Below are 15,338 nucleotides of genomic sequence, written 5' to 3'. Positions count from 1 at the left end.
AATGTTTTTTCAATATATTTTTATTTGGAATATAGTTGATTTACAATGTTGTATTAATTTCTGCTGTACATCAAAGTGATACAGTTTTACATGTATATATATTTTTAAAATATTCTTTTTTGTTATAGTTCATAGGATAGTGAATAGAGTTCTCTGTGCTGTACACTAGATGAACCTATCTATGAAACAGGAACAGAATCATGGACATAGAGAACAGGGGGAGGGGCTTGGGGGAGGGATGGAGTGGAAGGTTGGGGTTAGCAGATGCATATTCTAACTCAGCATTGCTTCATGGAAGGTGAACTCACTCCGTAGCTACCCTGGAATTTTTCAGTTGCTAAGTCGTGTCTGACTTTTTGCAGCCCCATGAACTGCAGCACACCAGGCTTCCCTGTCCTTCACCATCTCCCACAGTTGGTGCAAACTCATGTCCATTGAGTCAGTGATGCCATCCAACCATCTCATCCTCTGTCGCCCCCTTCTCTTCCCACCTTCAGTCTCTCCCAGCATCAGGATCTTTTCCAATGAGTCAGCTCTTAATCAGGTGGCCAAAATATTGGAGCTTCAGCTTCAGCATCAGTCCTTCCAATGAATATTCAGGGTTGATTTCCTTTAGGATTGACTGATTTGATGTTCTTGCTGTCCAAGGGACTCTCAAGAGTCTTTGCCAGCACCACAATTCAAAAGCATCAATTCTTCAGTGCTCAGCCTACTTTATGGTCCAACTCTCACTTCTGTACATGACTACTGGAAAAACCGTACCCTTGACTATACAGACCTTTATCAGCAAAATGATATCTGTGCTTTTTAATACACTGTCTAGGTTTGTCATAGGTTTTCTTCCAAGGAGCAAGCATCTTTTAATTTCATGGCTGCAGTCACCATCTGCAGTGATGTCACATTTCAGTAGGTGGCCTTAATAGAATGACTGTTCCACCTGAAAGCAGCAAACTTATTCTCCATCGTTATGAAAATGATCCAATGGAAAACGTTGATCGTTTTGCTTTTATAGAAACAGAGTCCTAGCAAATTGGATCGATGTGCTTTCCCTGCTCACAACTGGGCCAACATCAACCCAAGGTCCTGCACCTGGCTTTTTATAGTTCCTGGGCAGGTGGGTATCATTCCAACAGCCTTGCCTTTATTATCCATCTAATAGATTATCCTGCTCCGTATCTCTATAGCACCAGATGGCATTCTCTCCTCAGACTGGCTGTTGCCTTGTTAATACAGAGTTACACAGAAACATGAAAGGTCAGGAGGACACCATATGGTCTGTTCTGTCCTGCCCTTTTACGCCCAGGAAAGGCCAAGTCATCATCAGAGTATTGCTTCCGCCAATAGCCGCTTGTATTTGATTCTCTTTTGGACTCATTATCTGGTTTCTGCTGAAATGCTACGGTCAATAATACCCCCAATGTCTAAACTTTGGCCATTATTTTATTTTATATTTCAAGTATCTTATCGTCCAGAAAACTAAATTATAAAACACATTTTAACTGGTTTACTTTTCTTAATGCTGCTGCATCCTCATTTTGATAAATTTTGCTATTTTGGTAGCAATTCTAATATACTTTACTAATGGTTGAGTTATGGTTATATTCTGGAGCTACCACACCATTGATTTGCAATCATTGCTTGAAATCTGGGTTGTGTTTGTACAATCTATTTCTGTCTGTCATGGATATCTGGGTGTGTGTCTTGCCATTTGGGATTTTAAGTCTTATTCCATTTTTTAAACTACTGCCTTAAATGTCTCCCATTCAGAGAGGTCTTTGCATCTCTCTAATGAATTCCAGTTCTAATAAGATAAGAACAATTGAACTGTTGACTGTGGGGGAGAAGCATCTGGGTGAGAAGCATCTTGCTTTGGAACCAGTAGTCATCAGTCCCAGAAGAATCGCCAGAAGGTGTTATTTCAGGGGTCACTGTACCACCAGAGGGTCAGCAGATCAGTAATTCTGACACTGAGACTTTTCCTCTTGACGTACTTCATGAACGATCATGATGAGCTCTGAAACTCTTCATCCTTCCTGGAAGCACCTTTTAATCCTTGCTCTCTTTCTCTTTGTCTTTCTTTTTTTCTCCAGAAATTTGGATAAAAGACCTGATTCTTCTTAAATACATTTAATATCTATTCTTTATTTAATATATATCAAATTTTTATTCTTTGATTTTTATTAAAAAGAATGTATTCCTTTTAAATGTATTTATACATTTGTTGTTCAGTTGCTAAATCATGTCTGATTCTGTGACCCCATGGACAAAGCACACCAGGGCTCCCTGTCCCTCTATATCTCCCAGAGTTTGCCCAAGTTCGTGTTCATTGAATTGGTGATGCTATCCGACCATATCATCCTCTGCTACCCTCTTCTCCTTTTGCTTTCAATCTTTTCCAGCATCAGGGTCTTTTCCAGTGAGCCAGCTATATGGGCTTCCCTGGTGGCTCAGAGGTTAAAGCGTCTGCCTGCAATGCAGGAGACCCGGCTTCAATTCCTGAGTCAGGAAGATCCCCTGGAGAAGGAAATGGCAATGCACTCCGTACTCTTGCTTGGAGAATGCCATGGGGGAGGAGCCTGGTGGGCTACAGTCCATGGGGTCCCAAAGAGTCGGACACAACTGAGCAACTTCACTCACTTTACTCACTCACTCATAGTATATAAACGTGCATTCATATATAAAATATACACCTTTAATATTTATTAAGAAGACTATATTCTTCATATATATGTAAATACCTTTAGGTCAAATTCACCTTTTAGGACATAGTGTGTTACAACTATTGGCAGATGTCACTTTAAATTCCCTTTGTTGTTTTTGATTTATAGCAACGCTTAAAGTTATGAAAACTGTTTGCTCCCCATAATTCAGATTAAATAATTCTTCTCAGCTGGTACCCTGTTTTTCTTTTTATTGATGCAAAAGTAACTTGGCTCCACTCCTGGTATTTCACAGACTTCAGGAACATGGCAAGTTTTAGATTTCAACTTAGACAATTGTAAGCTACTCACTTTTCTGCAGCACTGTGTTGTCACCTATATGGCATAATTGGGGTTGTTTGAAGAGTCATTTGTAATCAGGGCATTTAAAATTCTTTTTCAAGATGCTACAGATCGACTCGAAGGCATAAGGATTATAAGGATTATAACAATCAGTTCAGTTCAGTCACTCAGTTGTCTCCAACTCTTTGCAACATCATGGACTGCAGCATACCAGGCCTCCCTGTCCATCACCAACTCACAGAGTTGCTCAAACTCACGTCCATTGAGTTGGTGATGAAATCCAACCATCTCACCCTCTGTTATCCCCTTCTTCTCCTGCCTTCAATCTTTCCCAGTATCAGGGTCTTTTCCAGTGAGTCAGTTCTTTGCATCAGGTGGCCAAAATATTGGAGTTTCAGTTTCAACATCAGTCCTTCCAATGAATATTCAGGACTGATTTCCTCCAGGAAGAACTGGTTGGATCTCTTTGCCGTCCAAGGGACTCTCAAGAGTCTTCTCCACACCACAGTTCTAAAGCATCGATTCTTCGGTGCTCAGCTTTCTTTATAGTCCAACGCTCACATCCATATATGACTACTGGAAAAACCATAGCTTTGACTAGATGGACCTTTGTCAGCAAAGTAATGTCTCCGCTTTTGAATATGCTATCTAGGTTGCTCATAACTTTCCTTCCAAGGAGTAAGCGTCTTTTAATTTCATGGCTACAATCACCATCTGCAGTGATTTTGGAGCCCCCCAAAATAAAGTCAGCCACTGTTTCCATTGTTTCCCCATCTATTTTTTTCACTCTCCTCTTTCACTTTCATCAAGAGGCTCTTTAGTTCTTCTTTGCTTTCTGCCATAAGGGTGGTGTTATCTGCATATCTGAGGTTATTGATATTTCTCCCAGCAACCTTGATTCCAGTTTGTGCTTCATCCAGCCCAGCATTTCACATGATGTACTCTGCATATAAGTTATATAAGCAGCGTGACAATATACAGCCTTGACATATTCCTTTCCCAATTGGAACCAGTCGTTGTTCCATGTCCAGTATTAACTGTTGCTTCTTGACCTGGATATAGATTTCTCAGGAGGCAGGTAAGGTGTTGGGGGCCAGAGTGAGGTACTCCGCCCGTGACAAAGGTCATGAGGAAGGAGGCTCGACATACGCAAAGGCGGGATCGAGCCTCAGGAGTCCCCCTGGAACTCCTCGAGCATCTACCCCCATAACCAGAGCCTGCCTACTTTACTACTTTGTGCTCACCTACACCTCTGACTTTACGGGGGGCTGTCCCCCACCACCTCTTTTGGAGAAGGAGTTAACTTAGAGCTCCAGTTTATAATAATTCCTGGGCGTGATAAGAGTGTTTTAACCTACAAACTCCTCTGAAGGTTCTCTGGCCTGCCTGACAGGCTTGTCCGGCCACATGTGATCGCTCACAGCCTCCCAACCGTGAGAGGCACAAGATGCTTTAAACCTTCTAAAAACAGGTTCCTTAGAAAAGTTAGAAAACTATTAGTATAAGTATAATGGGCTAATTAGAAATTGTGTTGGTGAAGGGTTTTTCATTTGTTGAGCCAACGTTTGTTGCTAAGTCTCCATATCCCCTGCCCTTACACACATTAATGAATATATAGAAGGAATAAGTATTAACCTTTGATATTAATCACGTTAGACCTTAGGCTAAGTAAATTCTTTCCTTAACTAAAACCCACTACACCCTCACCCTGTAGGAATGTAACTTTATTTGGGTGGCGTCTGTTTTGAGACTAATCAGCCCTGGAGAAATAAGTGTCCTGACTGACTGACCGCTATCACAAGGAGAGGGTCGTAAATTGTCAGCAGGCCCCCCTGGCCAGAAGATGATGTAACACCCCTAAGACCTCTGTATACATTTGTGTGAAGCACCTGACTTTAATAAAAGTCAGGACTGCTGTCCCCACATGACTTTTGTATAACATCTCAGTGTATAAAAACAGACTCTGGAAAATAAAGAATTGGGATCAGTTTCTCGAAATACTGGTCTCCCCATGTCGCTCTCTCTCTCACTCTGGTTGAGTCTCCATCTGGAGCGCGGAACCCACCATGCTTACTAATTATGCCTGGGCTTCTAAGATCCGACCGGGGAGGCCTCAGTGTCTCCTCCCCTTCGGGAGAACGGAAGGACGCCTGCGGCCTACGTAAGTGGTGCAAACTTCTTGTCTTGAAGTTTTATTGGTCTCCCGCGTAAACCAAGCCACTCAGCCTCTTTTCTCCACTGAATTTTCCTACTGAGCTATCCTCATCCTATTACTCTTTATATCTTTGATAAAATATTTAAATAAATAAATAGGTCGCCAACGCCGTCCCCGCTTCGAATACCCTGGATCAGCCGGGGGAGGACCCTGGCAGGTGGCGCCCGAACCTCCAAAAGAGGTGGTGGGGGACAGCCCCCCGTAAAGTCAGAGGTGTAGGTGAGCACAAAGTAGTAAAGTAGGCAGGCTCTGGTTATGGGGGTAGATGCTCGAGGAGTTCCAGGGGGACTCCTGAGGCTCGATCCCGCCTTTGCGTATGTCGAGCCTCCTTCCTCATGACCTTTGTCACGGGCGGAATACCTCACTCTGGCCCCCAACAGTAAGGTGGTCTGGTATTCCCATCTCTTTAAAAATTTTCCACAGTTTGTTGTGATCCACACAGTCAAAGGCTTTGGTGTAGTCAATAAAACAGAAGTAAATGTTTTTCTGGAACTCTCTTGCTTTTTTGCTGATCCAACAAATCATCGAAATTTGATTTGGCAATTTGATTTCTGGTTCCTCTGCCTTTTCTAAATCCAGCTTGAACATCTGGAAGTTCATGGTTTACATACAGTTGAAGCCTGGCTTGGAGAATTTTGAGCATTACTTTGCTAGTGTGTGAGATGAGTGCAATTGTGCAGTAGTTTGAGCATTCTTTGGCATTGCCTTTCTTTGGGATTGGAATGAAAACTGTATTAATGTATATATAGCAATACATTAATAAAATAAAGACTTCAAAGGACTGACATAGGAAGAAGATTTCAACTACCCTAAGCATTTTGCCTCTTTGTCTGGGAACAGTAGTAAAGATGGAATTGACCACCTGGAGTCATGACATATTTTAACTGATGGCTCAAGGAAAACATTTATCTCAGTGCCTAGAGAGTAAGTTAACAAGGGTTCAATAAACATTCTTTTTTATTGCATGAGCTCCAGTTGTGATTTCAAGGTGATTATAATTATTCCTGTGGTTCCTGGGTGGCGCTAGTAGTAAAGAACCCACCTAAAAAAAAAAAAAAAAAGAACCCACCTGACAATACAGGAGACGAAGGAGACATGCATTTGATCCCTGGATTAGGAAGATCCCCTGGAGGAGGGCATGGCAGCCCACTTCAGTATTTTTGTCTGAAGAATCCCATGGACAGAGGAGCCTGGTAGGCTACAGTCCATGGGGTCGCAAAGAGTTGGACATGACTGAAGTGACTTAGCATGCATGCACATATGATTATCCCTGTTTCATAGATAGATACACTGAGGCACAGAGAGGTGAAAAGACTCTATTGGATTCAAACTCTGAGCTCATGAAAAAAGGCAAGACAAAAGCCCAGGTACTCTAAATTTTATCTGATTTATACGCAGCACAACCCTACAATATAATACAATATCTATTACAGAAAGAAATGAGTCTCTTGGTTACCATTTCCCCAAACAGAAATAGGAGTCATTCAACCCTGAAACCCATATAAGTGCAGGTAGACGTTAAGTGTTCCTGTCTAGATCCAGCCGAGCAGGATGGAATCTTGGATCCAGGCTGAGAGAGGATCAGATGGTGTGGGCGAGGGCAAGGCTAATTGACTGAAGGGTGCTCGGACCCCTGAAGAAGATGGGCAACGATTAATGCTCAGTGTTTCAGATTATTGAAATAAACCTCTGATGTCCTTAACACTTATCTAGATGAAGCCCCCTCCTGAACCCCTGCACTCATCCTCGGCTCTAATGGCGTGTCAGTAATGGTGACCAGTAAATTAACCCTGGAAAACACTTATTGATCTCTAGCTCAGATTGCTGACTTCAGAAAAATGTCATTGTTTCATCACACACTGTTCCGCCTCATTAGCTGCTGTCACTGTGTTCGTGGCACCAGGGACTCATTATTCCTGACATAGTAACTCGCCATGAACTTGCTGGGTTGTTAGGAACCCAGACAACAGGTGGTCCCCCCAGCCCACCTTGGTCTCCCTCTATTTGGGGTTGGAAGGGATACCTGGTCCTGATCACCAGACCAATGGACAAAGCGCCTACTCATCTAGGAATCATCCAAATAATTTGATTTCTTCTTTATAGCCTAGATAAGTACGAAAGATTATGTTTCCTCAAAGGCAACTTTTAAGACCTAATAAAGCTTCTTTTCATACAATAATTGGCATCTCCTAGGCTTCTGGGGATGACTCTAGGAACATTTTATAGTAGAAGTTGCTGAGCCCCATTAGATGGTTCTTAATTAGGTAAGAGCTAGCCAGAGATCTGAAATGTAAATTAGAAAACCATGCTAAGGGAGAATCAGACCAGATCATTAAAGACCAAGCCAGGAAATGGCATAAGTGTGTAAAAATAAGAAGGTAAAGGCGAAAAAAAAAAGGGGGGGGGGAATTCAACTTCCCAAGATGTAGGAGGCAACAAGGAAAATTTTTAAAATTCTAATACTTAAAATTTTATCATTTGCTTTTAATAGGACAGGTAAATTATAAAAGAAAAGATAATTTTTACTTTTCCTTTTCTTAAAATAGCATGCCATGCTGTGCTTAGTCATGTCTGACTCTTTGTGACCCCATGGACTGTAGTCCCCCAGGCTCTTCTGTCTGTGGGGATCCTCTGGAGTGGTTGCCATGAAGAATAACTAAAACAATTTTATGATAGATTAAAAATCAACGGAAGTAGGGAGCACCTTGGTCGGACCACTTCTTGGTCCAGTGGCTAAGACTTCCAATGCAGGGGGCCTGGGTTTGATCCCTGGTCAGGGAACTAAAATCCTTCATGCCACTACTAAAAAATCTGTAGGCTGCAATGAAGATGAAAAGTCCCATGTGTCGCAACTAAGACCCAGTGCAGCCAAATAAATAAATCATTTACAAATCAACAGAAGCATTACAGATAGAAATGTGAGAGGCATGAGGCATGTCAGTTTTGGAACTTGATGAAAACTGTTTCAAGAGGGTATTAAACTTAATTTGAGGAATAGGCTTAAACCAAACACCCCCAAAGCAAACATTTGTCCAGGCAGACGATCATCTCCTTGCATATCCACTTATGAAGTCACGTGCCATCCTTCACACGTTTCCACAGCTTCTCTTTCAAGTAAAGCCTTTGCTACACTCCTCTGGTGATGAGCAGTAATAAATGCTTGCTCTTTGAGGCTGTTTTGAAAACAGCCAAGAGTCTTTCTCAACCAATATTTGTGAAACCTATGTGTGATTTACTCTGGTAATGCTGTGGGGATTCCTGGGGGAGAAAGGGATGGTTGCTTGGCATTTTTGGTTTTAATGATGCAAAAGAAATTTTCTTTTATGGCTTGTAAAATATGGTCCCAAAGGCAACTGATGATTCATGGAAACTAATCATTGGTTTTAATTCCAATGAAGCATTGTTTTTCTTGCATTTGAGCTGCCCTGTGGCTTGCTTAACCGGAGAATGAAACAATCCAGTGCTGATTTCAGGCCTAGTCTTTAAAAGGCCTGGAAGCTTCTGTAGTCACACTCTCAGGAGCCAGTCACCATATAAACTGTCTATGCTAGACCCGACAAGGAGGGTGGCAGTGCCCCAGAGGCCAGCCACCCTTGCTCTCCCGTCCTCCTCAGAGCTCAGCTAAGCCCAGATTCCAGCAAACCCAGGTGCTCGAGAGGAGCCAAAGGTCAGCCAGTGGGTCCACACAGTCCGAAAGAATGTTTCTCTTATGCTAATGACTTGGTCTGGGGGACTACAGGGAAAGATGTTTTAAATAATAGAAAAACAAGTATAAGAAATTTCAACATGATATGCTCAACATTCCACAAGTTATGAGGCAAAAGTAAGTTGAGTGTGAAAATAATGCAATTATACATAAGTAGTGGAATTGACATAAGTGACTAAATGGCCCAGCACTCAGATAAACTGACTTGAGAACAAAATTGGCTGGGCTGAAAATTCTCCATGACTGTGGGACTTGCCTTGTTTCCTTACCTGTACTCTTGCCTGGAAAATCCCATGGGCGGAGGAGCCTGGTAGGCTGCAGTCCATGGGGCCGCGAAGAGTCGGACACGACTGAGCGACTTCACTTTCACATTTCACTTTCACATTTCACTTTCATGCATTGGAGAAGGAAATGGCAACCCACTCCAGTGTTCTTGCCTGGAGAATCCCAGGGACGGGGGAGCCTGGTGGGCTGCCGTCTATGAGGTCGCACAGAGCTGGACACGACTGAAGCGACTTAGCAGCAGCAGCAGCAGTGGAACTTGCCTTGTTTCCTTACCTGTAATATGCAAATAAGTTATCTACCTTAAAGGCTTGTCAAGAGAATCAAACGAAATAATGAATGACAAACACTTAAAGCGACTTCAATAATGTCATCAAAGCCAGAAGAGTAGTTTGTAAAGCTAAGAAATCAAAATTGGCAAATACTAGCAAATATTGGGCTTCCCTGGTGGCTCAGATGATAAAGAATCCTCCTGGGTTGGGAAGATGCCCTGGAGAAGGGAACGGCAACCCACTGCAGTATTCTTGACTAGAGAATTCCAGGGATAGAGGAGCCTGGTGGGCTATAGTCCATGGGGTCGCAAAGAGCTGGACATGGCTGAGCAACGAACACTTTCACTTTCACTTGGCAAATATTGATACTGAAAAGAAGAGAAAGAGATTGAGGTAGAAAATGAAAGTACACAAGGCAGAGAAACAGAAACAGTAAATATTATGAACAAAAGTAATGTATAATACTTACCAAGTAGGGAAAAATTAATCTACCAAAATATGAGAATTTTCCATACTTTTGCAAATTTTTCTCTCCTTGAATTATGCTTTTTTCCAATACTCTGTTCTTATTGGGCTTTGCTGGTGACTCAAGACTAAGCGACTTTCACTTTTGCATTCTTATAAAATTTTATAAGAAGTAGGCCTCTCACACAATCCAGAAGAAAATCTAAACATGGTCTGGGAGGTAAGTATCATGATTATGAGAGGTAATTTTTTTCTATATGACATAAAGCATATTGAAGGTGTACAGTAATTAAAAGTATGCCATTCTGGCACAGTATACTTTAGTATGTTATTAGGAAGCTTCTTTAAAACCTATGTGATGGACATGCATCCATCTACGTATCTTTCAGCTCTCATCTGTATCCATCATCTTTTACTTTTCACCCAGCAACCGATCGCCCTACTGCTGCCCCACTCCCTTCCAGGGGCCCACTCCTTGCCGAACTCTAATTCCTGTGCTATTTTTATGGATCACTTTGGAAAGTGACTTTGGCTTCTCTTGACAGATCTGCAGCTTCAAGGTGGTGAGCTATGGAGCTACTTCAGGGAGCAGAGAGCTTCCAGAAGCCCCCCTGAACCTTTCAGAAGAAGGGAAAGGCTGCAAGATGGAGAATGGAAGAATCTTGTTATTTTCTCAACTGGGAATTCAGGTACGCCTGGAGTTCATTTCATTCTTGGCCTTCCAATTGGATAGACTAGAATCTTCCTTTTTTACTGGAACCAGTTTGAGTTACATTGGTCTTAACTGCTATAGGTTTACTTTCTGAACTTTTTTCTATTTTTAAATAGAAAAAATAGCTATACACCCAATAGCTTTATTGGGTGTATAATTCAGAGACCACACAATTAATTTAAAGTATGGAATTGAGGAGCATTTAGTATATTCACGTATATTTGCATCCATCACAATTTTAGATTCTGTTCTTGACTCTGTACTCCCAAGCCATGATCCCCTTGAGCCCCAGAAAATCACCAATCTACCTTCTGTCTCTATAGAGTTGCCAGTTTGGGACTTTTCTTTATAAACAGAATCATACAACATGTGGTCCTTTGTGATAGATTTCTTTCCCATGGCATAATACTTTCATTGGAAATACTGAAGCTGAAGCTGAAGCTCTGAGGCAAAGAGCTGACTCATTGGAAAAGACCCTGATGCTGGGTAAGATTGAGGTTGAGATGGTTAGATGGCATCACAAACTCAATGGACATGAGTTTGATCAAACTCTGGGAGACAGTGAAGGATAGGAAACCCTGATGTGCCTCAGTCCGTGGGATCGCAGAGTCGCACATGACTTATCGACTGAACAACAAATGCTTTCAAAGTTCATGCTGCTGTAGCATCTGTCAATACACCATTCCATCTAATCACCAAATAACATTCCATTGTGTGGAAATACCATATTTTATTCACCCAGTCATCAGCTGATGGACGTCTGACTAATGAGAAAATGATCCATGGATGAAACATTTGGCAGTGTTTTACTCCTTCTGGATTCTTGTGTTGAGCAATCTCCTCTGGTTCTCAAACTGACCAGGTCTGCAGGGAACGTCCATTATGAAGACGCAAGGCTCTTGGCTGCAAGCAAGGTCCTTGGTCTCTCTGCGAGTGACAAGAACAGATGAGTTGAGTTGACAGATGCTCTTATCAGCATCTATGGAAGTTGATGGCACCTGAAGCAAACCTCCACCTTTTGAAATTTCAGAGCCCCAGTTTAGCAATTCTGGAACATTAATGATCTGTTGTGAGGGCCATGCAGCCACTGCCTGTTTCTGAAACACTGACTCCTCTTAGCTTGGTAGCAACCCAAACAAAAACAGACTGCTAACCAGGCAGTCCTAAATATTTTATTTCATTTATCAATTCTTACATTTTTTTCCCCAAGCACTCCTTTCATGCCTGCAGTCATTGAGTTGTACAGGAGAAGAATACTGCACACCAAATCCTGTTGACATAACTGAATTTTCCATGTCTTATTCACACCTCTGCTAGGCTGGGTCTATTGTTAACATGATGCCTGGTTTTTGTTGTTGTTGTTGTTCTGGGATGCAGGTTACAATCTATCAAGAGAAAACAATCATAATGAGATTTCTCTCAGTTTTAAACCTAAGTTTCCTAAAAGAATCTGGGAATTTTAACTATTTGTCAATACACGCTTCACTTCCCTCTTTGCTTTGTCTTTTCGTTTTGGGGTCCCCTCTCAAGCCTGTGGGATTCGCCTGCCTCTGGGGCCAGGATCTGCCATTCCTCTGGAACAGATCATCATCTGGGTATGGCATGTACCTTTTATGGCACTTTATACAGACCAGCCTGAGTGAAATAAATACACAGGATGCAAAGCTCAAAGTGACACATCCCAGATCTCTGACATTCTTACCATGGCTTTGAGCTTCAGGCACTGACAAATCTCCCACGCGTACCAGCTCTCCCAGAGGACGGGCTGTAATGATGTTTATGTTATACAATATGTAAAATATTTATACCCGGGCTTCAGCACAAACTGACTATCACTTAAATCAGGAGCTAGTATTTACATTCGGGGCAAGGGGGGCTCTCTGTGTCACTCTTTGCAGGCAGAAAGGGAGCCCGATAGAATAAATGATCAGTTTATGTACAGAATCAGATTCCAGCAGTGTCTCTGCTTTAAAAATAACAGTTATGGGAAAGGTTTTTAATGTGCATGCTTCTTTTAGAATTGTTAAATTACCAAGAAGGGCAAAATTTATGCCTTTCTCTGACTATTGCCCTTATCTTTAGAATGGAAAAAGTCTTTTCTTTTGACAAACCGTTCTTTCATGAATAACCTCTTCAAGAGCATTTAGTTATCATTATTAATAAATTGTTACCGTAATAAATTATATTTTAAACATTTTATTAAATGCAGTTCTCATGTACTTAAAATAAATTGCAAAGCCGGCTTTTTTCAAGGTATTTAATATATATGGTGTGACACAATGTGCTTTTAATATATTTAATGTTATATACTTTAAAATGTAAGTGTGTTGTACTTTTATGGAACTTACTTTATATTCCTTTCTGTATGGAAAATGTATTACTTTTTAATACGGGTTCATTGTGGAGTGCCATTAAGAAATAGAGCACGGTTCTTAAAAGTGGTAACTTTCAGAATTTAAGTACATTAAGTGTGGGGGAGGGGAAGAAACTGCATTATGGTAACATCAAGCATCTAATTGAAACTGACAAAAGCAAGGGGAGAAATCTCACACTGACATTGTAATGGCATTTGCATTTGCATTGACATCATAACAGGTCTCATGCAAGAGCAGGAGACACTGCCACTGACAAAAAAAGACTTCCCCTGACATTCCTCTGCTTTCGCACTTTCTTTGGACATGCTATCACTGTCATTCACAATAAAGATGAAAATATTATGAAAAACATCCTCAGTCCATGCTTGTTAGATACCTTCCATGGTTGAAATGTGCTGGTCGTTGTCGAGAGCTTCTTCTTTTTCAGCCTCAAAAATACACTGCTTGAGTCCCTGGGGAGAATGCATCACCAAATTTTCCATCACTTAAAACGATTCTGTAAAAAAGGAAATTTAAAAATGGATTTTGCAGAAAAAAAATAGTTTTGCATTAGATCCTTAAGGCAAGAGAGAACGTTGGTTCTTCTTTGGAAGCTGCAGTAAATCTTTTGGGGGAGTACGTACAACGGGACAACAGCAGACACGGGAGACAAGTGTGCCCCCTCCTCCCGGGGAGGCAGAATCATCCCTGAACTTCAAGGGAGCCACTGAACCCACCCATGACGACAACTACTAACCAACTTAAGTTAAAGAACTGCGTTTCCAGGCTGGAGTTCTAGAACACTACTTTGTTCTTCTGGGACTTCTAAGGTGGCTCAGTGGCAAAGAATCTGCTTGCCAAGCAGGTAGATGCCAGTTCAATCCCTGGGTTGGGAAGATCCCCTGGAGGAGGACATGGCAACCCACCCCAATATTCTTACCTGGGAAATCCCATGGACAGAGGAGCCTGGTGGGCTACAGTCCGTGGGGTCGTAGAGAGTTGGACATGACTTAATGACCAAACAACAACCACCTTTGTTCTTTCGCCTTTGCTGGTTACCAGGCTCCAAGCCCAATAGCCCCTCTGGAAGCAGCACGCCAGCCTCAGAACGTTGTCTGAGACCATTTCTCCATCCACCGGGGCCCCTCTGCAGGGCCGAGCGCTTGCCTTCCTCACTGGTTTGGTCCTCTCTGCTCCGGTCCTCTCTGCTCCTCGGCTGGACCCTGCTCCCTCTGACCAGCTTCCCTGGGGCCCCCGGGGGCTACAGGGCCAGATTCCTCCCCTACACCACCACCGGGGTCTGACGTCCCAGCGTCTGTTCCTTTCTGGAAGGTAGTCTCCTCCTAGGCACTCATCTCCTCCCATCTCACCTGTCACAGTGCAGGCTGCCAGGTTCTGCACGGCCCCGTCCTCAACAGATGTGAGAAGGATCGTTTGTGCCCCTGTCACATTTTAATATGAAAATGTTAGATTCTTGAGCGGAAGGTGAATTTTTTCTTTTGTTCACTTTTTCCACATCCATCCCCTGGATATTTATCAATAGCTACAGCTCCACGTTCGGCTGTGCCGTTGGCAGAGAGGTCCATCAGAGGATAAGAAGGGCCTGGCTTCTGAGGGACAGCAGTCAGACGGTAACTCGCCAATCCACGAGCGCTCTCAATCATGGTGACATCAGTTGGGGTCATCAGCTGGCAGGACGGCTCTTCCGGCTTTAGGAAAATAAGGGTTTGCAACACGGAGGAAGGAATGGAGGGGCAGAGGCAGGAGCTGGGGAGACTCTGGGGAAGCATAAAGGCCCAAGCTGAGGCTCGCAGGGTGGGCGGGGCAGGCAGGGCAGCGGTGAGGACCGCAGTGAGGACCGCGGTGAGGACCGCAGTGAGGAGCTGCTGGGTCAGCTGCAAGTCCGCAGCTCAGCCCGGGGCCTGGGGTTGCGTTACTCACAGTCCCTCTGCTGCTGTCACCTCAGGGATAAAAATAGGGACGATTATAATATTTACTCCTGAAGGTCACTGACAGCGTTAGAGGCTGACGCCTGGAAGTGTCTGGGCAAACAGCCCTGGACGAACGCTGCTGTTTCTGTCGCGACAGACTCCAGCCCCAACGCGCTTTAGTCTGTGCGGCAGCCCTGGTCTCTCCCCCCGACCCGAGGGCCCACACGCCTGCTCTTGCAGGCTGACCCAGTCGGTAAGGAGTCAACGTGGGAAAGGGAACGTTGTGGGTGGAGCTCTGGCCACTGTTCACAGCATCGTCTCAGGCTACACACCTCAGGATCCTACAAAGACTTCTGTACTATCAAATACATCGACTTTAGTGCATCGTATTTTAATCTG

The 15,338-nt window shown here is 43.1% G+C and overlaps 1 long non-coding RNA gene across 1 annotated transcript; it reads right to left on the bottom strand.

Moving 5' to 3' along the window:
• Nucleotides 1-11,364: 11,364 nt before the first annotated feature.
• On the bottom strand, nucleotides 11,365-13,752 carry LOC133237367 (uncharacterized). The gene is made up of 3 exons (XR_009733158.1): nucleotides 13,406-13,752; nucleotides 11,850-12,039; nucleotides 11,365-11,581 (listed from the first exon to the last, which is right to left on the bottom strand). It is a non-coding gene; the product is annotated as an uncharacterized LOC133237367 (long non-coding RNA).
• Between the last annotated feature and the right edge of the window lie 1,586 nt (nucleotides 13,753-15,338).

This window comes from Bos javanicus, chromosome 24 (assembly GCF_032452875.1).
Source record: "Bos javanicus breed banteng chromosome 24, ARS-OSU_banteng_1.0, whole genome shotgun sequence".
Classification (NCBI taxonomy): Eukaryota; Metazoa; Chordata; class Mammalia; order Artiodactyla; family Bovidae; genus Bos; species Bos javanicus.
This window is presented reverse-complemented; position numbering and strand designations above follow the sequence as displayed.